Below are 16,906 nucleotides of genomic sequence, written 5' to 3'. Positions count from 1 at the left end.
GGTTGCCTGTGATTTTTTTTTAAGAGGCGGGAGATTAGAGAGGAATGCTGCAAACACTCGACTCAAAAGCGGGGGTCCACTAAAGAAGATAATGTTGGATTTAAAGCGCTGAGTGAATAGATGGTTAGACAAGAAGATAGATAGATAGATAAATAGATGCCTTACACACACACACACACACACATCTCCACCTGGGGCCTGTGCTCCTCGGCTAGCTGTCACCGCCGGTCACCATGGTGAAGGAGGGATTGATGGCACCCATTGGCTAGTGAAGATGTATACATCATGTTGGTCCAGGGCTGCTGCATCCAGATGGACCCGGGCCATCCATTGTCTGTCAGGGACACAGCTGTCTGAGAACTGCTGCACTCCTCCTCCCCCCTCCCCTCCCTCTCTTTCTTATGGTGCTAACAAGTCTTTCACCCGCCACACAGGATGACGCTGTCTATAGGAGAATGGTGAAAGCACAAGGTTTTCTCCCGATGTATGCTGCAAGGTTTTTCAAGAGGCAAGATGTGTGTTGTATGTATAGTTTTCTGACATCTAGCACGTGGGAGCAACGAAGCCTGCTGTGATTCTTTTTATTTTTTGTGGTGTGAAAAGAAAAAAAGTGGTTTTCAGTCTGATGTACTGAAGTGCAGGGACTTGAGACTCTTACAGTAAGTGACTATTGCAAAAAAAAAAAAAGGTGAAGGACGCGGAAAGATAAATAGTTATTTTTCCCGCTTTGTTCCAGAAGTCACTATGAAATTGGTGAAGCGCTGGAGTGTTTCACTTTTGTCTAACAAGGACAAACTTCAGCGCGAGGAATGGTTGTTGATTCTCATATTTTTCTTTCTCTCAGCCATCTTGAAGAGAAGTAGCAATTGTGTGTTTCTTCTACTGGGTGCCTATACGCATCAGCGTATGTTCAAGTACGAGTGTTTACTTGTTCGCGCGTGTCTCCGAGTTCAGGCATTTTGTGCGTGCTTAACCAACCTACAAGCAGGTGTGACAACTGCACACACACACACACACATACACACACACACACACACATTCCAGCCAGCCAGCCAGCCAGTTCATTGCTTCCCCCTGTGGTGTGAGGAGGGACTAGGGAAGCATGGAGTTATTCACTGTCTGCCTACTTGGTTCTAATAGTCTGGCACAGCGTGACTGACGCTGCCCCTCTCAGCCGTGATTGAGTGTATCGATCCTGAGCCGCTGCCGCCGGCGCGCTCCCTGGACACCAGGCGGGAGGAGACCAACAATCAGATCCTTCACTGGAGGAAAAAGCCCTCCTCATCTGCCTTAATCATCCAATCGATGATTAGCGCGCCGGCCCACTCACGTCTTTCTCTCTCTGACAAAGACATCACCTCAGTCTCTGCTCGCACTCTCTATTCCCCCCCCCTTCCCTCACTTCCTCTCTTTATTTCGTCTTTTATCTTACCCTGTGTGTGTCTTCTCTATTGGTGTGTATGGGCTTTGGTGTGTGTGTGTGTGTGTGTGTGTGTGTGCGACTGAAGCCGAGCACAGTTGTTGAAATATTCTCCACTGAAGAGGCCTTCTGCTGACCGACCATTTTTTGGAGTGAAAGCGAGGGAGACGGGGAGAGAACTTGATTAAAAGAGAGAGAGAAGAGGAGAAAGTGAAGGAATGGGAGAGAGAGACAAAGTCAGAGAGAGAGAGAGAGAGAGAGAGAGAGAGACAGAGCCAGGGAGAATGTAATGGAATCTGACAATAAGAGCTGTTGAATCACCAGCTGTTTTTTGGGTTGGGATGCTTCCAACCCTCTTCCCTATCCCCGTAACCCCTCCCCGCTGTCGTCGGCAGCCAATCGCGCGCCTCCCTTTCCTTCGTTCACCGTTGATTGGGCAGCAAATTGCTCCCATCACCTGGCATTAGTCCAAGTCTCACCAGTCAAAGCTTTTAATCTGATCATTATCCTGGTGCTTAGCGGCAGCACCACAGCTTCTGTTTGCTGAAGCAAGATATTGTGGCTGATTGAGTGAGGCGGGCGGCTATAGAATTTCAGTTCCATCGTTGTCGAACCGTTTAAATGTGTGGATTATCAGAACCGATACGGGATCACATGACCTCTGTCTGTACTCGCTGCTTCTCAGGTGGCTCCTTTCTCTCTCTCTCTCTCTCTCCCAGTCTCTCTCTTTCTCTGTCTCTCTCTCTCTTTTTCTCCTTTTAATCAAGTTATTTCCACTCTCAAGGTTACCTCTGTAAATAGATTCTGTATCTGCGCGTCCCCGCAGAACACAATGGAGGCAAATAGCGGTGTTATTTTGCCATTCAGCACAATTTTTTGACAATTTCACCGTCTTCCACTCTCCACTTGACACGGTGTCCCTCGGTTCTTGGCGCAGGCTGTCTCTGCAGTGTGGTCATCGTACCTCAGCGTTGACACAAGAGTTTATCTATTATTTTTTATTTTTTTTTTTTTTTTTTTGCCTTTAACCTGCACAAATGGAACAAGGCCTTATCCTGCACGAAGCATCCACTGAAAGACTGCAGCGACGGCCCAGAACTGGCTGTCAATAATGGTAGCATTTGTACTGAAAGCTTGAGAGAGAAAGAGAGGGAGAGAGAGAGAGAGAATAGGAATAGTGAAGTGGAGGCTCTTTCAGTATGGCGTCGCCAACCCTCTCGAGCACAATGGACCCTTTTGTGCGGACTGAATCGTTCCTTCAATTCTTCCTATGCATCCTTAAGCAACCTACTCAATTTGTCCTCATTGAATTTTGGAGTTTTGTCACATTTTGGTTCAAACCTCAAGGCTGCTGCCCTCTGCCCACCAGCGCCAGGGAGTTTGGTGCCACAATATTCTCATTTCTGCCCAACAAATGCACAGAGTCACTTGAGCATTGTGCATATAAGCAGTTTTTTTAATTCTTCGAGTGTGCTCGCGCGCGATTGCATGTCAGCGCGCATGTGGAACACCTAGCATAGTATCCCCTAATGAGCCCTTCCATCGCGTCTCTCTGTTGAGTATGACGGAGTCTAGCACATGATTACCACTGCCCCCTTCATCGTGTGCGAGGAAAATACCAGCCAACGGCCTCCAAGTACTCATTTTCAATTACCTTCTATTAGGAATTCCAGCATCTACTGCCCCCTCGGAGAGCACCCACTTCTGCTGCCCACCCACTAACCTACACACACTCAATCCGGCACCCAAACGGGCCAAGAGCCCGCCGAACATGGCAGCCGCGCGAAACAATGGATGATGTAAGTTTCGAGAGCGTCGAGTGGCACTTCACACAGAGAATCAGCCCGCACCGTCTCTCGAGATGTAGTAGTGGGGGGGTGTGGGGGGTGTGGGGGGGGGAAGACGTGGAAACAAAATGACTGTTTTTAGAAGATCCACTTCTTACTGATGAAGCAAAATGACTCTCCCTTGTGAAAATGGCTCTTGTACACACAGGGGATAACTAACACTAGAGATAGGTGGTTATTGTTCAAGTGGCGTTCTCTAACTTGCAAAAGTGCTATCATGCCTTCTCGAATCTGCGTGGAGGGGTTTTCCTTTAATATAAATACTGGAGTGTTGCCTCAAAGTAAACTGAGTAAAGCAATAAGTCACCCCGACAAAATTAAGTTAATCAAACGGTTGAGGGGAGCGTCCACTAAATAGTTTGGATTTGAAGAGTTTGAAAATGTAAAAGCCTCAGGTTTTGTGATGGTTTTGTGTTATGATAATTCAACCATCAGCGGTTTTAGAGGTTGGCTGCGGTTCAAACCCTCCGCCGCAAAATAGAAAGAAGAACGAGGAAGAGTAGACGACGGATAGAAATGGATCCCCCAGTAAGCGACTAATGCGTGAACGCATCAGTCTTCACTAATGCCCGACTGACAGTCAGTCTACTTGGCGTGACACAAGACAACCACCCTGTTGTTTCCCTTCCTGATTCTGGAGGCGCTGATGGAGGGTGTTGATTGTTGCGTCGTTCACATGACAAACAAGAGGCAGGGGAACCAATTAGTTGCGATGGCTTTTAACATTCTCCTCAGACCAGGAGGAGACGCGGAGGTTCGGGGTTCGCGCTGAGGTTTTTTTGCTCGGGAGTTTGCCAACGGCTTAATTATAGAGTGGGGCTGTTTTTCCCAAGGCCATCGCATGCAGACATTTTACTAATTCATCCCGCTATCATGAATACATTAAGTTTTGCATGCAATATGTTTTGTGTACATATCTAGGTATGCGCTGTATAAATGGATGACCATGCATGTTTTGTGTGTGTAGCGTTCAGCGTGCGACAACAACAGGTTACATGTGATGTCATTATGTGATTATGGAAATTTGGTAATTTCGTGGGAAAATAGAATTGATGCTTTTGAGGGGAAAAAAATGAATTGGACAAAAATTCATTTATGACAGACACAGCATTGTTAAAGATTATAATAATAGTCTTCAATTACAGTCTCATCATTCATTCATTTTCTCTGGCCACTTACAGTAATCCTTTCCAGGGTCGTGGGGGGCGGGAGTGTATCCCAGCATGCATTGGGCAGAAGGCAGGAAGACGCCCTGCACAGGTCGCCAGTTCATCACGGGCCAATTACAGTCTGTTAATTTAAATAAAGGCAAAGTAATCCAAAGGTAAAGAAGAACAATGTAATCAGATTACATTGCTGGCTAGATTTCAGCAGGAAAACAGTAATCTGTCACAATTTAGGTATTGAAAGAAACCTTATCAAAACTGGGACTGTTTACAGATTGATATGTGCTGTTTCTGTGTCACTCCCTCTTCAGTCAGTTGTGTGCATGTTATGTTGGGGAATTCATATTTGTACATTTTTTTTATTTTTTTTATTTATTTTTTTATTAAGAGTTTTATTGTTCATTTTCATCATTATATAAAACACACAATAGACAAGGTAATACAAAAGACAACGCTGCATAACAAAACAGAAATAAAGATAACATGGGGGGGGGGGGGGGGGGGTGTGCAAGGGTGACACCCAGAGCCCGCAACAGCATTCGACAGGCTTTTCTTTCTTATACATTCTTTATACAAGCCTTTTCAAGCGGAGGCAGGTACCTGAGATATAGAAAGTGGTCACAAAATAAGCAAGGGTTTTACTACAGGCCACACAAAGCAAGAGAAAAAAAAAAAAAAAAAATGAGAGGAGAAGGGAAAGAGGGGTTGTGTTACTTAACAAGTCTTAATTGCTAGGGCGAATGTAATCAGTTACTATTTACTATATGGTCAAACAAGGAACTTGCGGACAGTGTCCCAGTGGTCCTCCAGGCCCTTGTCAAAGTCTTTTAACAGGCAGGCTGCCCGTTCCATATTCAGCAAGTCCAGGTTTTCCTCCAGCCACAAATCCCTAGAGAAGCAGGCTGGCTTACGTTCCTTCCAGTTTAAAAGAATTAGTCTTTTAGTAGACAAGCAACCCAATGTCAAGCAAGCCGGTCAACAGTGACTCCAACACTATTGTCTGGTTTTAGGCCCAGCAGGCATGCTATGGGACATACAGGGAAATTAACATTAAAAAACTCTGACATTAGGGATGTAACTTCTAACCAGAGTGTTTTAACAGCTGGACAGTCCCAAAGCAGGTGGAGTAATGAACCTCGATTGCCACAATTGTGCCAGCATAAACCTTGGTGTTTGTCGTCCATCTTGGATAATCTAACAGGGATAATATATGCTCTGCTCAGAATCTTGTATTGTATAATCCTAAATCTCACACATTTAGAAGAGCTCAAAGCCGACCTCCAAATTGTATTCCACTGAGAAGCAGTCAAGATATATTAAGGTCATGCTCCCAAGCCAGCTGGACAGAAGAATATGCATTAGGGGCAGCCCTAAACATTAAGCTATAAATATATTATATTCATCATCATCAAATCATATTTGTACATTAACGCAATGTGTGGACAATAGGACACACAAATCATGATCAGAATTATAAAAAAATCCCTCCTCTGATACTCTATCTGACTATCATCAATCTGTGATGTTCAGTGCATTCCTGGAGTTATTTTGTAATTTTCTTTTTCGGTGAACCCACTTTCCCTCAACCTGCCTCGTCTACTTCACATAGTGATTTCCTACATTTCCCAGAATGCCTTTCGACAACCCCCAGAGAACGGGCCTGAACTTGTTGCATTCAGCTGAGGGTGATACCCGTAGGTGGAGAGAGCGATTTCTCCCTCTAAGATTGTTGAACGTCGGTGCAAAATGGCGAGTCTAAAAAGAAGCCCTCGCTTTTTGATGCTGAGGGACTCAAAACCTGATGTTTACCGTTGATGTTTTGAAACATTTTCTGCTATCAAACTCCATTTTTGCCGTGCTGGAAATATCTCAACGTTGATGTCACCTTATCTGCGTTCGGCCAGTTATCCGCGGGAATAAGAAAACTACACCACCAAACAACAAAACGGGCCCAGAAAATCACGCTCCATCGCCAATAGCTGTTTTTTTGAACAGTGTTGAAGTGTTGCAGGGTGGATTTTCCCTCTAACAAACCTTCTGCCGGGATGGGGCTGACTTGTTGGACTTCATTGTGTAAATGTTTCACCACATATGGCGGCTGCAAGCTTTAGGGCCAACTTGTTGAATTTGATGGATAGTGAAAAGGCCTCCAGGCTGCATGTTGGCCCTCTCTCTACCCCATGCTTTCTTCCTGTTGGTCCTTCGTTGTTTTGTTTCTTTCTTTCGCGCTAACTTACTCTCTCCCTCTGTCTATTGATTATCAGAACTTCCTCACAACACTTGGATATATTACCTGCTTCACCCCTCTGACTGTTGGAGGTGCTCCAACACTCTCCAAACAGGTCTGATCCGTTCCAAAGGTGAGGGCTGCAACTCGTTGTGTTCCAGCGCCGCAGAGGTGAATGGAGAGAGGTCTGTGTTCCTGGCACACGATTCCTTCAGCACGCTGTCACGTCTCCTCAACTCTCCCCCTCTCTGATGTTACCTGACAGATGAGTGTGTGTGTGTGTGTGTGTGTGTGTGTGTGTATTGTTTCATACATTCTGCAGTGGGGGAGAGGTGGAGGAGGGGGAGGGGGGGTGAAGAGGGAGGAGGAGAAAAAACAACAGGATGTGGATAGGGTCGAACCGGAGAGAGATGGGGGCGCGAGGGAAAGGATGCTAGGAAGAAAAGAGGTGGGAGGCAAGTAAGTAGGAGACGAGGGGAGCTGTGTGTGTGTGTGTGTGTGTGTGTGTGTGTGTGCATGTGCGCAAGTGTGTGTGCGTGTGTACATGTGCATTGTGTGAGGGGGTTTGTTCATATGTGTATAAGTATGTGGGCATCTGTGTGTGTATCGATTTGTGTCAGTGTGTGTGTGTGTGTGTGTGTGCGTGTGTGTGCGATGGACAGGGAGGGAGTGTGATGGCAGTGCCTTCAGGCTCCTCCAGGCGTAAGAATCAGTGAGCAGGTGGAGCGCACCAGCAGCGCTGTCTTCTGACGAGTCCCCGCCGTCTCCTGTTTTGTCAGGACCCCTGGAGCGGAGACCGGGGAGTGTGCTGTGTGTGCGTGTGTGTGTGTGTCTGTGTGTGTGTGTGTGTGTATGTGGAGCGGCTGGGATGCACCGTGATCATTAGGATTCACAATGGCTTTGACAGCGGGGCTCTGGAGCGATGGACACTGCATATGCCCAGGGAGATAGCTGGTCTGCTTACTGGCTGGTTGTTTGTTTGGCTGACTGGCTGGTTGGCTGGCTAGTGGTTTGATGGGCTGATTGGCTGGCTGGTTGGTTGTTGATTGGTTGGCTGGTACATCAGTAACTGGCTGGCTGGTTGGTTGGCTAACTGGCTGTTTGATGGGCTGGTTGGTTGGCTGATTAGCTGGTTAGTTGCTTGGTTAGCTGGTTTGCTGGCTGGCTGGTTGTCTGCTGACTGCCTGTCTGTCCTTACTGCTTCCACTCCAGCGATAACTCCAGATTCCTCAACTCGACCAGGCTTAGCATTGGATATAAGGCCTGCTGTGTGCAGGAGACTTGGCTGTATTGCATCAGGCAGGACCGCAAGTGTGAATTATTTGTTTACTCTCAAAGTTGTGATTAATATTGCAGCAATCTTGCCCCTATTCAACTGAATTCAAAGAGAGAGAGAGAGCGTGAGTGCATGTTGTTGATTTTGTAATGTGGATATTTGGAACTGCTGCTGCAAAATGAGAACTGTCTGCACAAATAATTCCTTAGATGAATAACAACACTATTCTCCCATAAGCACAATTTGCTCTTACACATAAGCAATATTCGACTGACCACTGTATACCTGAGGAGGGGTTTATATACTGTATATGTGTGTGTTTTTGTGTGTGAGCGTGCATGTGTGTGTGTGTGTGACTGTCCTAAGTGTGTAAGTGGCTCAGGTGGTAAAGAAAGGACGTCCTAATAATAGCCCCCTGTCTCCAACTGGTCCACAGGCTGTAGCGGTATCGATTCTGCCTCTCCATCTTCTGCGTTCCCCAGCATCGTTATAGGCCAGATACCACGGGCTCGGCTTGGAATCCTGTGCAGCGCGGAGCAGCGATTTCTCAGACCGGAGCTGGATAAAGCCGAACGCCCAGGGGGAAGCAGCAGTGGTTTTTAATTGTTTGTAGTGTTAGTTGGCCACGCTGGAGGCTAGCTCTCCAGGGACAGGCCTCCAGCCCAGGTCCTGACCTCTCTGCTTACACACATCCCTGCACACAAACACCCACGACAAAATGAACACACTAATGCACACACCCGCGCGCAGGCACACTGAAGCAAGAATGCCTGAATACACACACAAACACCGACACACACACACACACACACACACACATCCACGCATACAGTACATGGGGGTTTCTGCCGAGGTACATATCAATGGCTTCCGGTTTGTAATGTGAACCCCAATTAACAAAGACGAACAGATATGTAGCAGAGCTGGGAATGAAGGGAACGGAGTTGGATATTAACACTGAGCTGCCTGTTAACAAGGTTGTATTATGTGACTGTGAAAAGTGTTTATTTTCAGTCATCAATATCTTTGCCAATTCATCTTAAAGGTTCTATATCTAGCATTTCATTATCAATAAATGACTACCACGTTAATTTTGAGACATTAGTATAATCACCATAAACAAACAAGACCATCGCTGAGAAGATTGGCAGCCTCTACACTGCATTTTACATTGTGTGCCACCAGGTTGGATTTCATGGGAAATCTGCTGGATTGCTTTATGGCACAAACGGATATTGCTTTACGGCACAATACAGGAAGAGAGTGCTGTTCTTCCAGTGCAAAGGGAGTAAGTAGCAACATCCTCTTTGCGACAGGATTGATGGGAAATGTGGTCTTAATTTTGAGAATCGATCGTCCCGACCATGGTCTCATTTGTTTACAGTAATTATACCAAGGCATCCCAATTAATATGACAAATATATTGATGTTTAAAAATGCTACACATAGCACCTTTAATACCGTGTGCATAGATCGATTGTTATGCCCACTGGAAAGTCACATTAGACAAATCCCATAGTTTAAGAGATAATGATAAAGTGAAAATATGCAGACTTAAAAAAAAAAAAGCTTTCTGTTATCTCTACTGCATCATATCACATTTGTTTCTGGTCTTTATTTTGTTAATTTGGTTGTGATGCTTTGTTTTGCCCCATTCACTGTGCAAAGTGCATAAAAAACTTATTGGAAACTGTTTTTCCCAAAAGTCCTTTACTGAAACTTGAGGTTGTTTTTGTCTTTATAATTTACATTTATTGTGTTTCATGGTTGTCCATAACATCACTGGAGGACAAATTCAAACTCCTTAATAACATAATGACTCTACAACCAAATGAATTTGTGCAAAAATATATGCTGATAGTTTGGGGAAATGTGCAAGATGAGATACATAATAAATGAGCGGCCCTTTAAGTGCCCCTTTAATCCCTTAAAAGACTGTAATCATTTCTAACAGTGAGAACCTAAATGTACTTCTCATAAAGATTTTACAGCGTTTGTTAACAGTCTGGTCTCCAGACATGATAGCAAGCAAAATCTAAAATGTTCTCAGCACTGATTTTTTTTTTCTTCCCGTCTGTAGATATGGCCGTTTTATCCTTTGATCTACAGTGCATTAAAGTAGTACTGTGGGTCTGAAAAACCATTAGATGGCCTTTTGCAGGGCACCAGGTCTTTTTTAAAAGCACAATGAACCTCTGTACAGATCAGGTTAGAAACTTAGTTAACGGCACAATAACACGTAGTCTCAAATTAGTCTTAAATGGTGTTAGCCCTCAAATAAGACCATTGACTCTTAACCTATGCTGCCGCTGTCCAATTACGCCTACGGCTTTTTCCTGTTTCCAATTGTTTTGAGTGATTAGTTCAAGCGGTTGGTTCAAACGGTCAGTCCTCGGATTCAGTCGAGTGTTGCGTTAAGATATTCACATGCCGTGTCGTTTGTCTGTCTGTCTGCCTGTCTGTCTGTCTGTCTCACGGTCTGTCTGTCATTCTGTCTGTCTGTCTGTCAGGGAGGCAGGTCTTGTTGAATAGAGAGTGGGTCATCTCCCTGACAGAGCTCAACTGGTAGTTATGGCAGCCTCGCCACGGCTGGCTGGCTCCACACAGTCACCAGGAGACGGGGGATCATCAAGTCTGTCCTCCTGCTCCACACACACACACACACACACACACACACACACAGAGCGATGTCACACACGCTTATGCACTCACTCTCTCAGACACACGCATAGGTACAAACATGCGCACACGATGCACCTATTATGGCTAGATAAACTCGTGCGCACACTCGGATCATTATGACATTTCTGTCCATTTTATAACCTCTCATAACCTATTATTACTAGCTACACAGTCAATGGAAACACTGCTGAGGAGGTTGGATACTATTTTGACTATTGCAGAATGACTGCTTTGAACGAAGACAGCTATCTGTAAAAAAAAAAAGGAAAAAAAAAGGCATAATATCCCACCAGTGAACGTCCCAGTTATTCCGCAAAGCCAACAGTGTTTTAATCTTCTCCGCCACTTAATGTCCCATTTAAATGTTCTGCAGCCTTCAAATATGAATCATGAATATCTGCACTCGGGGGTTGGCCAGCGCAGTCTATTAGAATACATCACTGCTCTACCAGGGGACCACTTTGTGCATCCCTCTAAAATGTATCATATCTCCACTGTGGAGAGGGAGACATGACTTCATGTGTCTTGTGATGTAAGTATTATTACAATTCATGAAATTCAAACACTTATGGCAGGGCCATTAATTTGAACCATAAGCCGTTGGGGAGAGATTTACAGTGGAGTTAAGGGCGATCGCACCATTAAAGGACTGGGGAAGAAGAGAGAGACAGAGAGAGAGAGACTGCGAGAGAGAGAGAGAGAGAGAACTGGATTGAGCTAGAGCGCGAATTTCCTTATGTACAACTGCAGCAATTAATACTTGTGTTTTGCGCTCTCGGGTCAAACTCCAAAACATTTCTGTCAGAATTAGAGGGGGAATTGTCGAGTTCTGAAGGTTCAGCAGTTAAAACATAACCCCTCGCCTTTTGCTTTGGCTCAGGCTCAATCTACACAAAAAGCGCTGAATTTTGCATGAGCGCCTGAGCGTATAGCGGCTGGGAACCCTATAGCGTTGTTTACTGATACTTCCTCGAGGCGTCTCACTCCACGCAGCCCATTCCGATAAGAGTGCGAGCAGCTGAGACCTGTCTCCCGTCGGTGCTGTGTGATGGTCTTGTTATACAGCGGAGCATGAAGAAACGCTGGGCAGAGGTCAGGCCATGCAGACGCACTCCTCTGCTTCAAAATGACCAATCAGGAAGTCTGCTCCCAGCCAATGTTTACTTCTCAGATAGAACCGGTACAAATTGACATGTGACTCGCAGCAGAAATAGCCTGGGTAGTCCTTAATTCTCTATTTTTCTATTCTGAGGCGATAGATGATACGATTTTAGCGGCGGGGTGCTTTGAGGAAAATGGATTACAGTCGGTACGATGTGCTCTAACATGCAGAAACATATTCAGTGACAGATTCCTCCGCTGACAAGGAATCAAAATACTAACAACACGCTCACGGCTTGAGTCGCACACTCATAAAGTGAATCATTTGAAGCTGTCTCTTATGGTTACGTGCTTTGACAGGTTATTACGGTAATACAAATAGGTTCTTGTCAACTGAACTGGGGCTAAATAATGATTGCAAACATGCCACGGACAGTGAAAGCCTCCAGGAAAATGGTTCTTTTTTTTTTTTTTTTCAGTTTTAGCTTCAACTCAGCTGACTATAATCTTCTCCAAGTGGCCCAGGCTCGGTGTTAGCCGTCATTTGTCACATGGCGGCGGTGTTATGGGTTCAAACAGAAATTTGCAATGGCTGAGTGCACTCCAACAGCACAGTTTTCCATCTCCGCTCTCCCCCGGCCCAGTTTCATTATCCTCAAGGTATTCAAGAAGTAATGGCTTCTAGGGCCAGAAACCTATTGGCCATTTCAAGTTCTTTGGCCGGGCCCCGCGTTGTTATTGTTCAAGAAGTGCGGTGCGAGATGAGCTGGAATCCTGCAATGATTTGTACAGATAGCTGGAGCTGCTGAGGCATATTTGTTGTCATCTGCTCCGAAACTGATTTAACTGATTTAATGATAATATTTTACACTGATACACATGATGTGATGATGTGATGATTACAATACTCATTTTAATCTTTTGCTCTGAAATTGGTTTTACAGTACAAAAGTAAAAAAAAAGCCAAAGAGGAATTATTTTTGTGTAGCCTTGAATCTCACATGCTCTGACCATGCAACAAATCTTCCATATTCGCTCATAAGCCAGTAAAACCAATAAGAAGGAAAATGAATACAAACACTTTGTTTTTCCCTACTTAGAAACAATTTCCATCAAGAATAAATCAGATAAAACAGACTTTTTTTTCCTGCCAGTGTCACAACAACATTTTGGCAATTTCCTAACGCTGCTCCATGTCAGTGAGACAAAATGATTTTGTTTACTTACTTGAAATTCAAGTGCTGCAGCAGCTTAAGTGTTTTTTTTGTGTTTTTTTTTACAGTGGTAAGTAGTGTCTTTACATGTAAACATCATCTGAGAACCAGGCTGCTTTTCTCTGAGGAGCTGCTGTAGTGTAACTTCAGCTCCGTTGAACATCACCCTTCAGTGGGTTTGAGGTATCTGATTGAGTCCATCCATGTGGAGCGCTATTGAATCAAAAGAGTAAACCTCAAGGACATGGTCCACCACACACACATCTACCGTGAGGAGGCTCATAAAAAAAAAAAAAAAAAAAAAAAAAGTGCTCACACATGCAAACGGCGGCGCGCACAAACTCTCCCTCATATGCACACATAAACATACAAAGATGCACACAGAAAACATACACACACACACACACACACACACACACACCTCCACATACACACATAATAATAGTAGTAATAAAAATAATAACATTAATTATACAGACCCATTCATTCATATTAGTCTATATGCAGATGTGGAGTTGAAAAAATGCAGGGATGAAAATATTACTTTTAAAAATGTAATCAGTTGCAGATTACTGACTCTCTGTTTAACATAATCCACTGAATTATTATGATTGCATAATGTAATTTCCTAAATCTGTAAATACACATTTTAGTATATTTAATGGAAGCTGTAATAGAGTACAGTGGCCAGTGATGGATGATGATCATATAATCCCAGCGTATATAATCTGTTACTCAAAACCCTGGTGAGATGTTTTCTCATAATCACAGTCAGGTATGGATTCCTCATTGTAAACATTAACTGTAGAGAGAAAAAAAAAACAGATTCTGACTCCGAGAGAGAGATTTTTTCCCTGGTTTCAAAGAAGCAGCAGAGACAGAGGCAGAGAGAGCTGGGGAGAGAGAGAGAGACGGACCGGTCAGCAACAATAACCCTCCTCCGCCCCCCACTGCACGAGACAGCGCTGGACTGCACACTGTAGCTCGGCTACACCTCTCAAGTGGTTAATTAAATGAGTCCAGGCACACAGCTACCACACAACGCTTGGTTTACCATAAACAATGTGGTTAAAGCAGTCACGGGCCAGCCAGAATGCAGAGTTGAAAAAATAATTCCGATCACCATGGAGATGTGCGAGAGAAAGAGGTCTGAATACAGATAGGGATGTCATTATTACTTTTTTATTCATTATTTTCATAATGACTGTCATTATGCGCGGGCTCCTGATTGAATTCCATTTTGTTAGTCAGGTTTGTGGCGAGTGGAATAATTATCACTTAAGTGATATTAAGATTCGCGCGGAACATTTTCATGGTCAGACCCTCTGCAGGCTTTGCAAAAGGACATGCTCGTCTTTGATTTGAAAAAGAAATAAAAGAAGAAGAAGAAAGTGAATGTTCTTTGGCTGTAGTTGGAATTAGTTCTGGCATATTATAAAAGGGACCAGTGGGATGTAAGACCATTTTAAATATTGTTAAACAGCCTTTACTTCCATTTTTTATAATCAACTTTGGTATGAGTGTGAATATTACACATCAGAAAGTGTCCATTTAACAAGAATCTGAATGAAGTGCATTATTGTTGTGACTTAAACTTAAACATAAAAGCTTACTGATAATCCACATAACCATCAGTTTCAATTGGCCACATGGAAAAATCAAATGCGGTCATCAGCTCATATGAAATGCATGTGAAAACATTACATCATGGGTAATCAGCGGTATATTTCACTTACAGCATGTTAAATTTAAGAATTGATTTAATGTGCGCAGACATTAAAAAGATCATCAAAAGGCCTTTTATTGGAAGATGGAAGGTATTAAGAGACTCATCCCATCATCAGTATTTCCTTTCTGGATCTAATAGGAAAAACCTGAAGGCTCCAACATATGACATATGAGTCCAATGGGAATCAGATGTAGTTTGGAACCAATTATTTGGGATCATATACAAACAGGATCCATCACTGCCAACGCTGCTAGTCTCTCTTTATGCCTGTTAGCATTACATAGTTATTAGATCTTATTAATCCTTACAATTAATCCTTACAATTTCACTACATTTCATCTCATTAAATTACATTACAGCTGTGTACTGGTCAGTTCTGGGGGGGTGAATGTGTGCAGCTGTGTGGTTGTGACTTCCTGGTTGAAAATAAATGAAAATTACAGCATACATCATGACTGACTAATTAGAAAACAAATAATTAGATGCTTAGATTTAGTTGTCCGATGATGTGAAAATTTGCGGTTTGGATGGGAATCTCCAACCGGGGAATGAGTGTTTCCCTCCTCTCCATGTGCATCTGTTGATCTGTTTTAAGTCATGTCAAATTCTGCAAAACTTTAATCTGAACAATAATTGGTGCAAACAATATGAGGAATTCCAATTGGATTGTACTTCATTTTGGGATTTATCCGATACAAATTACCTATTGGAAGTAGAAGTAGTTTTCAGCAAGGGTGAACCTCGCCACTTGAGTGGACTGAGTTGATGTAACAGATATACACATGCATCACACACACACACACACACACACATGCATGAGCACATATACACACACATACTGTACAGACACACTTGTGCATGCACTCACACACACAGAAGAATGTTACCACTCTCTGTTTCTCTGTGATTCCCTCTCTCTCCCTCTCTCTCCCTCTCTCTCCCTCTCTCTCTCCCTCTCACTCTCGCAGTAGCAGGCGGGCCTCCAGCCTACCAATGCGTTCAGTGAGGGGATTTGGCCGGGGCCTAATCAATCACTGACAGATTACCTCCAAAGCCACTTCCACAGCCATTAAAGCAGGACAAATGCAGAATTGCAACTGAACAAGTTGGAGTTTTTAAGCCAACACCGGGACTTCCTGGTTATTTGTCAAAGTCACTGCCGCTGAGCCGCATGAGTGGCTGCGCGAGTGTGTGGGGCTCGGAGGCAAGCCGGCCAGGCGTGCACAGTGTGTGTGTGCGTGTGTGCGTGTGTGTATAAGAGAGAGAGAAAGAGAGAAAGAGGGAGAGAGATACAGAAGCAGAGTGAGAGTTATTGTTAGTGAGTATGCTTCTGTGTGTATGTCTCTCTAGCTGTGTGTTCTTATGCTTCCAGTCGTGTGTGTGTGTGTGTGTGTGCGTGCGCGCGCGGGCCCGTACACACGCCGTCGGCTGCGTCGCGCTCGGCCCAGTGGAGCTTACAGTAAATCACATTCCCTTTATTGCCAAATTTAGCAGCTTATGCTCAATAGGCTCCGTTCAAATCCGCGGCGTGTCCCATCAGGGCGTTAGTCTGGGCTCATAAAGGAGGATTGGCCACACACTAGCCTCTGAGACACAGCAAAGACGACTCATCTGGTCCTCTAGTTTCCTTTATTATTTTCTCCAGTCTTTATCTGAACGCCGCGCACCTCGAAACACAGGCTGGGCTTCTATAATCTCTCATTTTTCTCCCCCTGGATTTCCCGCTTTGAGATTTTCCCACCATTGTTCCCCATTCACTGGGGCTTTGTTTATATCACGGCAGCATTTGATACAGAAGACACCAAGAAATACGCTATCATCACTTTCATAGACACTATTACCAAGGGAGTGGGGCCTATTCTAAATGTATTGTACACTTTAAAGAATGGATATTTTATCCTATAAGCTTCCTGCTTTATTCAAATTGCATCTGACATTTTTGCGTCTTTGTAGGCATCGCAGGTTAAGTGTTGATAATTATTTGTAAGGGATGAATAAAAAATACAAAATGCGTCTGGAAGGAGGGACATCAAAGCGAGGGATTTGTTGCATGTTTTTCCTCTTATATTGCGAATATGGAACACGCTCATTTAGAGGTTTGATTAGCGTGACATTCAATGAAAGTCCTTTCTCTTTACACAAATGAATTTGTTTGATTAGTGAAACATTTCTTTGTTTTTGTGCAAATTCTTCCCTCATATTTCATTTTTTTTGAATATCAGAGCTCCAGTAATTGAATAAATA

This window comes from Centroberyx gerrardi, chromosome 21 (genome assembly GCF_048128805.1).
Source record: "Centroberyx gerrardi isolate f3 chromosome 21, fCenGer3.hap1.cur.20231027, whole genome shotgun sequence".
NCBI classification, from domain to species: Eukaryota; Metazoa; Chordata; class Actinopteri; order Beryciformes; family Berycidae; genus Centroberyx; species Centroberyx gerrardi.
This window is presented reverse-complemented; position numbering follows the sequence as displayed.